Raw genomic sequence first — 12240 nt, 5'->3', positions numbered from 1 at the left:
TCAAGATGTTTCATCTATGTTGTTGCTTCTAATCCTTATATCAGAAAATCTCTTGATCAGAATTCATCATGACCAAGAAGTAGTGAGTGTGTCTTCTAGACCAGCGGTCGTCAACCCTTAGAACTTCACGGACCACTACATATATAATTTTATATTTGGCGGACCACTAATATGAATTTAAAAAAAGATAAATACATTTATACAGTAATAATAAGCAAACTACACATATTTCGTTCTCATTGAAAAATTACATGAAAAGTAGAAAAATCTTACCTTCTTGTACAGAAAGCTTCACATTTCCATATCACTGAAAAGGAACTTCACGAAAAGCAAGAACAAACCGGCAAACGCAAAGCGATATCAATAAACTGACAGTGTTATGGCGCCAATTTTTAATAATTGTAAACATAATAAGCATCGCTTACTCAATAATGCGCCATCGGCATCGATCAACAGTTAGACAAAACAAAAACGGAAACTTCCAGTGATGCAATTATAAACAAGAATGCAGATGGTTCTCATAAAAATCCATCAAGATGCCTATTCAAACGTAGAAAAACTGTGTTATTAACGATAACAATACTATATGTTTACAATTCAAAAGGAAGGAGAATTCCATTTCGCGCTATTATTGATAACAGCAGCATATCCATGGATCCCAACTCTCACTTTCAAATGTCGCTAGATACACCTGCAAAAGTAGCTAAAACGTCGCTAAATTCAGAAGAAATTTCACTAAAAGTAGTAGCTAAAATTTAATATATATATATATATATATATATATATATAATCCATATTCCATAATAGATTTTGTTACTTGTCATTTTTTTTATCTGAATCTTCATAAAAATATAAACAATGTCACAATTTTCCTGCGAACCATTAAAAAGTTTCCACGGACCACCGGTTGGCGACCGCTGTTCTAGACCAGACCTTGCACACATTACATGTGACAGCACGACTTTGACAGCTCCGTCCCAGTTTTGAAGAAGAATCGGTCGGGGGCTGGGAACCTAAAGTCGCATACCCCTTTTCACATACCATCAACCTAAGAAGAATTCCTGCTCAACAGTATATTGCTCAACAGACACATATCGCAAAGACATTATATATTTATGAACCCCAAGCCTTCTCCAAGATTCTTACCCGAAACCAAGACCATGATATCTAGTTTCCCTACCACCGTGTTAAGTGAGCGCCACTCTTCTCATCTGTCAGCTGCTAGCAGAATGTTCCTCTCCCCCTCACCGAAACTAATTCTGACATACAGCTTTCCCATTACTTTTTTAATTATATTTTGCTTTAAAATAAGTCTTTTTAAGGTTGTCACGCGTTGATTAGAACATGAAAATGCACTTGCCCTAATGATGAAAACTACCACACAGCAAACAGGGTAACACACGCTGCATTCTACAATAAACCGTTACTGGTTGTTAGGAATATTTATTTATGAGTCACATTTTTGGGAAATATTCATGCATTTAAATTACAATAGTATTATATTATTTTAGATTAATCGTTGTTTAAATGACATCCTTGGAGTAATGCTACAATTGCTTAAATGTGATAAATCAGATGTCATAAAAATTGAGCAGTTTATTACAAACATTGACGCATATTATTTCCTATGTTATGTAAACTGAAAAATAGCGAGGTACGCAAATTTTTAAATCTATTTAACGCAAAATATATTCAGAAATAACATTATTTTCGAAAATGATGAACATAAAATGAACCATTTTCACTTTTTATATGGAAAGTGCTTGATCATGGTTATTTAAAAGGGAGGGAGGGGGTTTATTAACCGAAATGTCTTCCTCTCAGTTAGCTCAAATAAACGAAATACTATTTCATTTTAAGCTGATGATTTTATTAGCGAAGTCACTCAAATAATAGCTGCCGGGTACCGCAGTCTGTCAGATATGAGAATGGAATATTAGATCAGCTTAGCAAGTTTCTTCAGTAAAGATATTTTCTTATGAAAGTTTGTTTACGGAGGAAAAAAAAAAAAAGTTCTGTAAATTATGTCATTCCTTCTACAATATGAGTTTAAAACAGAAGTTAAAAAAAATAATAATAACAGATGGAAGTTGTCAGAGTAACGAGTAGTTTAGGGATCGACAAACTTGTTAACAAGCGCTATAAAAATTTCAATGAGGATATAACCCCCCAAAGCAGCATTTCCGAGTTCACCACTGGGGGGCAGGCAGGTTCCTTCGTTGCTATAGCAACGTTCAGGCAGTGCCCATCGCCCGTCACACGTTACCACACATTTTGTGCCATCTCGGCAGTTTCTTTGTACCTTTTAGCGAAAACTAGTATTTGTATTCACGACTGCATCGATGACAACAGGTTTTACTGAATGTAGCGTCAGCGTTTACATTTCTCGTTACTAACACCTCCTTCTTGTTATTCATTAGTATAATAACCATTCCAACGTGTTCGATGCTCCGACTACCTAAACAACTTTCCACGCCGTAAATTTCAAGGACACCGTTTCGCATGGAAGGCAGAGGTTAGGGAGATAGTCGGAAGTACTCGTGAAAAACTAAATTGTCATGATGAGTTATATCTTTATCCTGCAGCCGCATTAAATTTGAACAATACTGGCGAACTACTGGAATATGCTCCTTGTGAAATGAAGGTAAGCGTTTTTCATTATTATTTTGTATGGATAATCACTTCATATAAAATATTTGCTTACATGAGATGTACTTTTTCATCTGCTCAGGTATGAATTATGTAGTATAGCAAAGTTAAACGATGACTGCATGATATCTGGTGACATATTTTTAGTAATGAGCAGGGAAATAAATAATAATTAGGAAAAGATGCAAGTTCTTCTCTACAGATAAAACGAAAATTATATTCTAATTTAAAAATTTTTTCCTCTCAAAATTAAATTCAGAAAATTTTAAATATTATTATTATAGCAGAAATTTTTTAATGCTATGTAATTTCCAATACGAATAATCAAACAGTCCTACTGCCAAAAAAAAAAAAAAAAAAAAAAAAAAAAAAAAGAATCATTGCTTTCCTCTCCACACACTTTACGTATGCGTACTTGAATTAAAAATTTCTGGGAATAGTATATAAAAATAAATTACTTGGACGAGAAATGATGACAAAGTATGTGGTAGGTGCGAGTGGCAATACAAGTAGTTGTAAATCATGACTACATGGGGAAGTGTGATTCTGCTACATAAAAGGGATGTATGATAAAAAAATTTTTTTTTTTTTTTTTCTTTAAGGAAATGTTACCACATAAAATTAGTTAATTTTTTTCATGATAATGTATCAAGCTAAATGAATGATTGTCTAATAATATTTTATGTGAATGTGTTGATTTTTGCCTCGATTTTTCCGTTCTTGAAAATATTTTATGTCAGAGTTCTTGGGTCTCTAGGTATTAATGAATATTTGGACTCTGAACTCTTATAAAAATTGTCTGTCATATATATATATATATATATACCTTTACAGGCAGACATTGACGTCAGAGTAGTGATTTAATCGCAGGGCGAATTTAAAGATTTTCGTAGATGCCGTGAATATCAAATAAAGTACTCATACTGTCTTTTCTAATTTCCTAATTTTTTCAATACCTACCGAAATGAACGGCGACCCTTTTCTAAATTTAAAAACGTGTTATAGGAGCAGATAATATATTAATAAAAATAATGATTAATGTGATTGATTGGAACACCGTCTACATAAAAGTTTGATTTCATGTAACGCCGGCCTCGGCAGTGGCTGAATAGGTAAGAACGCTGAATACTGGTAGTTCGACCCGAGTTCGGATCTAGGCAAAGGAACTATGCGTGGTTAAGTTATGTGCTTTTCTCCATATGTGACGTGAATACGAATTAGTTCAGAAGTCTTCCACCTAGACATCCTCCCCTTTAAACAGATAGCCCCTAGTGTGCTTTGTAACGCTATTAACAACACTACCCAAGTTTACTGGTTTATATTAAAGTTCATCACTAGAGTATCACTCTCCGTAGATAGACAGTGCACAAGTGCTTTACCATAATCTAAATGCTTAATTCTAATTCTTCCAGGTTTATAAATGAACGGTCCCATTGAAAAATTTGTTAAATATATTACTTATTTATGAAGTAATAATGTAAGTAATTAATACATAACTGATGACTTGCTACTAGAAATACTGGCGGAAGTTTTCGCAAAACTCGTGGATTAAATCTTAGAACGCAAAATTTAGCAATTATCCACCGCCCCCAAACACTCACGATCAAAGATTTACGTCTCTGACTGGATACTGAATATACGTACTTTTGTTACCGGATGCATATAACGCAGTTTTGCACTTGCATACGGATTTAAAATGTTAAACTTAACGAAATAAAGCTTATCATTTTAGCCCCTTTTATAAAGTATGGCAATGCCAAACATGATGAAATATAAAAGTGTTTGATGACAATTTCTTTAAGTTCGGAACAGTTTTACACATTTAAAATAACGGCATATTTGAAAATTTATGACCAAAAAGAATGAATTTTGAGGAATGCATATGGCCATGAAACTTCTGGACAAAGTTCCATCATGCTATTATTTTTGATTATTTTCACCTTGCGTATTATGTACTTAAAATGATTTTAGTGTAAATGTACTCTTATTCGCATGTAATATTTTGCAATTCATGCCGCAAATAATAGTGAATTCTGTATGTAATGCGATATTCAGTCAATATCTGTAAATTCAAAGGCGACCAGAAAAATTGGTCCAACGCTTCAACAAAATAGGAACTTGTATAAAAGCTAAATGTGTGAGCATCAAGAGAGGAATACAGAAGGTTCTTTGCACTTTAGAGAAACAATTTTGATAATTAATTTCATGCGGCAATTTCCATCTGCCTGATAGCCTTGATTCTTTGCTATAGCTCAAGCCCGAATTTTCCATGCAAGTAAACTTTTTCTTAGCACTGTCATGGGCAATTTTATCCCACACCTTGGGCCATTTTCAAAAGTCCGTTCAGTGTTCTTGGATGGTGTTTTTCTAAGGTGTTTTTCCGAATGGAATGGCAGCATGGGCGTTTTCGTGGTTTTCTCCATATGTTAGTGTATACGAACCAGTTCCCCTTAGAAAGTCCTCCACGACAACCTAACCTAAGGCTTGTTTTAACAAACCGAAAACGCCAAAGTTTATAAGAGACGTGTCAAGTGATTTTATTAAATGGGATAGTATAGTGAATAATTTTAGCCTTACTTGAGACAATTTCTTTAGTTTTAATTGACTGTTGTAACAAAATATTGGAACTATCATGAATACCGTTGGGACCTTCCTCCATTTTATTCGGTCATTTTCGTCAGTTAAGCAATAGAACATTTATCTTTTTTTTTTTTTAAATTACCGTCACTTAAATATATTCATGTCTCATCGAGTGTTACACTAATTTCCATTTATCAGCTACTAGGTGTTTTTCGTATAATTTTCTGTTTTTGTTTCAAGGTTTATGCATCTTTTTTAACTTCAGATTTTCACGAAGGATTTTACTTACTGTGGCAGGAGACATTAATACAGTGGAGCAAAATGACACCACTGTCTTGATAATAACGGGCCTTCGGACAATTATATCTTAGCGCCAGATATAAACGTTATTGCGAAATCTAACTAGATGGCGGGCGACCTTAATGATTTCTTTCTTCTTGAAGATTAATTTGGCGAAAACTAGAAAACACTATGGCAACCTTCCAAAAATTAAAAAACGCAATCATATAATGTATGTGTAAGCTTATGAGCGCTTACCCAAGGGACCAGCTGTCCGTTGACGGCGAAATAAATATAGATGAGGAATGCCGAAGCTGTGCGTTATCCCGAATTTCTAAATCCTCTTAAGCAGAAAGCTGTGTACTTAGAAAGAACGAAACTGTTGTTTTCCTGATGTACATAGTGATCTGTTTTCTTGTAAAGGAAATCAGAAAACTACAAATTCTGCATTGCGCATTAAATATTACATAATGTGTTCGTTATTACAAGTTAATGTAATTATTGGTATTTTACAAGTTTGCCGATCTTGGCGACTAATCCTGCAATTTTGACAATTGCACTTTAACAAGAAGTACCACATAATGGAACGAATAGCTATTTTATTCAGTCCGGAATAAATACATAAAATAGAGACAAATGTAAAAATATAAATTTATATATTTAGCAGATTAATTTCAGATTGCGCCGAAGAAATAAAACTGTAAATTTCATTTAACATTGCTGAAAATATTTAGGCGTTTTCATGTAGTTGCCAAATGAATTCGATGTGGTAAGAATCTAATAAATGAGAGCGGTATCGAGCCGCTGATGTGTATTTGCCAGTTTGCAGATAGCAGTCCTATAAAGATCGATCAAGTTCGATTTGCGGTTAACTGTTCATGTCTGACAGCTGCCAGTTCATTCCATTCACCAAATGAAAATCTTGCACGGAAAGTCCCTGGTGTCCTGTTTATTCTTTCAGCTCATTCCCAATGCAGTCATCGCACAGCTATTCATAACGCGATGTAAACAGACTAAAATACTTGGCGCTCTGATACACATTTGTTGACTGGCTCAGCGTTAATAGAAAAGTATTGATAAACTGAAGTCATACAGCTAATAGCAGTGCTGAAGCTAAACAAGCTTTCAAATGGATGAACGATAACATTTCCACTATGAGATCGTTTCAGACTGTACAACATATTTCAGATTTAATGACAATCTCTTTAAACCTGAAACATTTGAAAGAATGGAATCCTAAGCCTTCCTTGTAAAACTTTTGTGTAAAATCATCGCAAATTGAACCCACTAAGAAAATCAGCTGATGTGAAAGAAGGAAATAATGTGTAGCAACTTCTGGCGTAAACTGTGCCGCATAATTAAATTTACTCATCATGGGATTTCTGGGATATTTCGTGTTTTTAGCCCCAAAGGAGCGTTCGTCCCGAATGGTATATTAGTCTCGGAACGGAATTAGAAACGGAATTTTGCTACGAATCACGTAAAAAACAGGTGTGCGCCTGAAAGCCCGAATTTTGTATTTTTATAATTCATTTCATATGTTAAACAAGTTTTATGAATTTTGTTTAACAAACTCATCGATTTGAAAGCGACCTATGGCAGGACTGTTCGAAATTAAACATCGTTACCTCCAGCGCGCAAGACTGTTGCTTTTCAGAAAAACAATCGGGAATTCTAAAGATATAATGCTTTAAAATATTATGTGATTTTGCCCTTAAGTTTTATGTGGCATAATAGCGAAGAACGTGATATTTAATAAAATGTCCAATACGCAAAAAGTTAATAGAAGGACAAAATGTTTCGCAAGACATCATTCAAGAAAAACTGAACATTGATACGATAAAGTGAAAAAAAAGACTGAAAAATGTAGGAAAAATGTATGCCAACATTTAACAGCCACCAGTGCCGAGCGGTAAAGTCGTGGAATACTGGTAGTTTGGTGAGGATTTCGATTTGGTTTGGTTTAAATACGCGAAAGCACATAAGGCATATCTGCCTAAGGGAAGGGATGCCTTTGTGGAGGACTTTCTAAGGGAAACTGGCTCGTATACGCGTTACACATGGGGAAACCTCGAAAACGCCTATGCAGCCAGCCCGTTCTCCGGCATTCGAACCCCGGACCAGTGTTCAGCGACTTTACTGCTCGCCCTCTGGTGGGCCTGATGCGGGTTTCGAATCTTGGCTAATGGGCTGGCTGCATGTGCGTTTCTGTGGTTTTCCCCATATGTAATGTGTATACGATCCAGTTTCCCTTAGAAATTCCTCCACGAAGACATCCCTTCCCTTAGGCAGATAGCCCTCGAATGCTTTGCCATAATCAAATAAATCAAACCATACAACATTTAACACTTTATTGGGAATTATAAACATATGGTGCTGTGCCGCTTTTAACAATTTTGTGATTTTGCTGTAGATTTGTATGTGGGGTAAGTGCAAAGACAAGCGATGTTTATGAAGGAAGCTAAAATTATAAAAAATTTTGTTGACGAAAATGAGTCCAAGACCTGAATAATAGCCTGTGATGCTCAGCTAGAGTATAAAAACCTTAACACAAACCTTCTGGTGAGTGGTTAAAATCTGAATTCTTTCCGATTTTTTCTTTTTCCCTTCCTTGTTTTCTTTTCTCTTTCCTTTCCTCCCCCCTCCGTCGACGGGTATTATTTGCTAATCGTATTCAAAATAGTATCAAACGAATTCTTATTTTCAGTAGCTTCCTGCCTCCACATGAACTCTGTTAAATTTCAAGATAGGCGATGCTGAACAGTGCACGTTGCTATTTATTCCTCCAATTTACTGATGCCCACATGGGTTTTAAGTTAAAGGCACATGATGCATTTATTTCTGCTGCTATATTGGCGCATTCTTACTTTTCCCTATGCCTTTCTTCTTATTATTAGACGAAACAGAAGGATCGGGAATAGCAACAATTTACATGTTTAATTACATGACAAAATCTTCAAAAAAAAAAAAAAGACGTAAAGGTGAAAATATGGCCTACGTTAGTTTTGTGGTTATTTTTTTTTTTTATAGATGAATAAGTTTTTACCAACGTGAACAATTTTGTTTTAACGTTCGGACGAGATGACAAAGCATTGGCACATACTCCTTTTGTGTAATGTTCCAATCAATCATTGTCTTGTGTTTCGTTTGAAGTAAGCTTTGGCTCTCAAAATAGGCTTTAACACCACTAGTAAAAAAATTGTACAGTAACCGAAAAGAATGCATGACCTAACAAACTACGTTTGCGTTCGAACAACTTTTGCTTACTTCCTGGCATTTCGGCTTCGAATCACATTTCAGTTTCATGAAATGGTTATTCGCAGAGCCGGGAGACAAGTGTAAACAAATGGAAGGGGCGCCAAATTAATTACGAAAATTTTGAAATTCATTTGAAAAAAATTAATTTTAATTTTGAACTGTGGAATGCATCAATAAATATGAAGAAGAGTTTTGTGTTTGAAACAATCCATCTAAATTAAAAGAAGAATTAATAGTATCCATTTATTCTTAGAAAAGATGAGCTTTCAGAGTAGTGCATGTATTATTTTCTAGCATTAAAATTTATTAATGGAAGTAGCATATTATAAGCATATATATAAGTCAATGTGCACTTCTGATAACGAACTACATAGGCTAAACTTGCATAAAAATGTCATACTACTTATTTTAGTAAGTCTTTACTTTTTCTACCATTAATTTGCATCCTTTATTTCTACTTCACCATAACAAGGTTTCCAAAGAGCGCACACAGCGACGCAGTTGGTGAGAGCATGACGTACAAAGGGTCTATTGGAATAGCTGGAGACTGAACGAGAGTATTTGAAAATGAAACTTTCTTCACCTATCTATTTTTTGTGTGAAATCTGACAATTCAATTTGCTAATAATTTGAGGTTTGTGTTACTGTATCCGTGTAATTGCTTCGAAAAATGTTAGCATGCTTGAATTAGAAGCAAGATTTTTGTATAATAAATTTAGGATTTTAAAATTTAAACTACAAGTATCGAATTTAGGATCATGATTGTATATTTTAGTCATATATTGGTGCCATAATCACATACTTGATTTCTAATGTTTTGAATATTGATGCCATCTTTTTCTAAATTAACTTCCTATTGCAAATCACTACCAGTTTTCTCTGTTTTTCTAATCAATTGAAAAAATGTTTCTTCAACAATTATAGAATCGTCCCCCCGTTTCTTTCTTTATTATTATTTTTTTAATTTCATTTTAGTGTTCATGTGTCTATACGTTGGTACAGTCGTTCTTCATGAGATTATCCAATACACTCAAATATCGAAGAAAACTATTTCGCCTCTTAACTTCTAAAAAGAATTTCGCACGAGCAATTTCGACCGCGGTAATTTTTTTTAAAACATAAGAAATGTATCTCTCATGTTAATTATCTAAATAAACAAATAACGAGATAGAATTGCACACTTTAAAAAAAATTTTATTAACAGTACTTACATTGGAAATAAAAGAAAACCATAATAACATAAGGCATAAGAACAACATCTGTAATTTGTGTCATTCTGTTTCCTTCCTTGTTGACAACATTGGAAAGTTTGAGATAACGCTCATAGAAAAAAAAAAAAAAAAAAAAAAAAAACTAGCGCTTGTTACTGTATAAAGCAAAATATCTTATACTTTAACAAGCTGTGGTTTGGGAACAACAAAACTACTAAAAAAAAGTCGCGTTACCTCATATGTTTGTATTCTGGTCCTGTTAAAGAATGAGACAAGACTGCGTGTCGATTCGTTTAATACATCCAGCAGTATATGAAATAATCATAAAATTCGGAGTTCTGATGTAAATTAAACAGGAATGCAATAAACCAGGCGTCTTGTTCAATAGAAAAAATTACGCAAGAAATGGAGTAAATGACTGATACCACGGTACATTTCGTGGTACATACGCACAAAACGAAAATCAACCGCAGCAGTAGCGTGTTTTTATATTAAGCTATGTAAGTAAATAATAAAAAAATGACCTAAATAAGTGACCTAAATAAAGTTAATTCTATGTGTAGATTGTAGATCTGGTGAAAATTGTTTCAAGTGATTTTGATAAAATATTCAAGCAGCGTTTCCATCAATTAGAATATTATAAATTGGATAAATATCTAAGCAGTGCACAAAAACTGCAAGTGACTCCACTCATTTACAGGTAGTTATCGTGAAAACGTGAGTTACAAAATTTATATAAAGCAGTAAGAACACATGCATATAACTATCGATATAACACTGCGTCTTTCTGAGATTGATTTTAATATATTGCTAAATTTAATCAGAAAATTCAACTTTGGAGATCAAAACTCCATATGATTTTTTTTTTTCCCTTTTCTAGATTATCTGTAGGTATTTGGCTGTTTAACTGGTTTGATTTGTCTCGTTATTACAAAGCACGGGAGTGCTATAAAGGGGCGGATAACTTCATGCATGGCTTCCTAAGAAAAACTGGCTCATAATTCACGTTACACATGAGGAAAACACGAAAATGGCCATGGAGCCAGCGCATTCGCTGGGATATGAACTCGGTCAAACTACCAATGTTCAGCGACTTCACCACTTGGCCGGGAATTTCTTATTTTATTATCAGACCATTTTCATTCAAGAATAAAAGAATTAGAAATACAATAAGTTTTGAAAATTATTATTATTATACTATTATTTTCATTAAATATAAAATTTTAAAAGCAAAATTCGTTTAAAATCAACACGAAATTTACTTTAATAAAAGTGCAAATCTTGTAGAAGCAGACCAAATGCGTGTTGATATACATAAGTAAACAATTATTCTGTTTTCTATTCATATAATATAAGGCGATAAAAAACTTTTTATTAATAATCTAATGTTGTAAATGGGTAAAATGTTGTCATTTCAACACATAAGATCATAAAGCATAGTGATAAATACTCTATTCCCGATATTTTATTAAATTATCAAGAAGCTTTTAAAACAGTTTTAGTTTTCTTAATAGTGAAAATCAGTTTATTGTTATAATTAAAAACATAAATATGTAAAATAAAGAACAAATTTGTAAACTATGTATATTGTTTTTAATCCGGAAAATAATACTGCGTGGAATTGCTGTAGATCGCAGGATTCGTCCATAATAATAAAATCGTATGCTATATAGAAAGGCGAGAGTTGTCAAAATTAGCGATTTACCACATTGATGGGCCCTAATTAAAAGCGGATAATTAGCGGAATATAGTTTGGGGTACATCGCGCATACACTTTTGAAAACGCTTATCTACTTGCGCTTTCTTCAACATTAGAAATGCAACAGTATATATCTATTTTTTAAATTATAATTGTTTTAATTTAGTTTGACTGCTAGTTTTAGTGTTAAATTTATTATGTGAACTTTTGCGGCATCTCCTTATGCAAGTCAGCTTATACTCTGCAAGACAGACTTTAACATAAAGGTGTCGGCCCTTTTATGACAGGACATCTTTAAGCGAGTAGGAATTTTTCTTGTCTTATCAATCAAATTAACAAACTGCAAGAAGGAAGCTTCGCGTAGGAGTCCTGGTATTTTATGACAATACGAAGAGTGTGTTTCTCTAATTAAAAGTGATCTTTACATACTTATGAAAGAATGCCTTACTCTTACTCTATTAACAGTGGAGACATCAGATCGTAAGAAGTTTTGGGGCAATGTTGATTGCGTAGTAGCATTAAAGATGTATTTGATGTTTTTAGTTGTAAGTTACTATTAAATTT

General features: G+C 33.7%; 1 protein-coding gene across 4 annotated transcripts in view; it reads left to right on the top strand.

Moving 5' to 3' along the window:
• The first annotated feature begins 2227 nt into the window (after positions 1-2227).
• The window catches only part of LOC118188219 (lewis-type alpha-(1,3)-fucosyltransferase-like), a 119111-nt gene continuing 109098 nt past the window's right edge, over positions 2228-12240 (top strand). For all 4 annotated transcript variants that reach the window (XM_035358606.2, XM_035358608.2, XM_035358609.2 and 1 more), the window contains exon 1: positions 2228-2644. The gene's annotated coding sequence lies outside the window, so the exon portion shown is untranslated. The remainder of the gene's footprint in view (positions 2645-12240) is intronic.

This window comes from Stegodyphus dumicola, chromosome 7, assembly GCF_044657685.1.
Source record: "Stegodyphus dumicola isolate Sdum_Otavi_A_Nest chromosome 7, ASM4465768v1".
Classification (NCBI taxonomy): Eukaryota; Metazoa; Arthropoda; class Arachnida; order Araneae; family Eresidae; genus Stegodyphus; species Stegodyphus dumicola.
This window is presented reverse-complemented; position numbering and strand designations above follow the sequence as displayed.